Source organism: Morone saxatilis, unplaced genomic scaffold, assembly GCF_004916995.1.
Source record: "Morone saxatilis isolate NCDOM2014 unplaced genomic scaffold, NCSU_SB_2.0 Contig6, whole genome shotgun sequence".
Taxonomy (NCBI): Eukaryota; Metazoa; Chordata; class Actinopteri; family Moronidae; genus Morone; species Morone saxatilis.
The window spans coordinates 9,391,915-9,392,395 of NW_023340206.1; positions in this window are offsets into that span (position 1 = coordinate 9,391,915).

Sequence of the window (481 nt, forward strand, 5' to 3'; positions counted from 1 at the left end):
TGTTTTATCATTTTCAAATCCGTCTGTTGGGTTTGACACACCAGGAGTCGAGTATGAGATAGTTTATTCTTGCACTATGGAAAAGCCAGTAGATCATGTCACAAGATTTTCTTACCCTTCTGTATCTGGTGTAAGACAGGTTCTGCTTTCAGCTTCAGCTAGAACTCTCTCCATTTTGCTTTCCAAATTGGCTGCAATCTTGACTCTCAGCTTGACATAGCCAGTGCACTCAGCAGAGGGAAAAGAGAGAGATGACATCTTGTTCAATGTTATTTGAAGCTCCTTGCAGTGAGTTTACTGTAGCTCACATGTACGAGAAATGCACAGAAAGTCCCTCTATCAGTTGTGCCTTTGCAGTATATATGCTGAATCCTATGCTGATGACAGATTTACAGAATACCTGACAAGGGGAAGGAATGTACAGCATTTAGGTATGCGTTACAGTTCACACATGGAGTAGACTTAGACTTAGACTAGACTT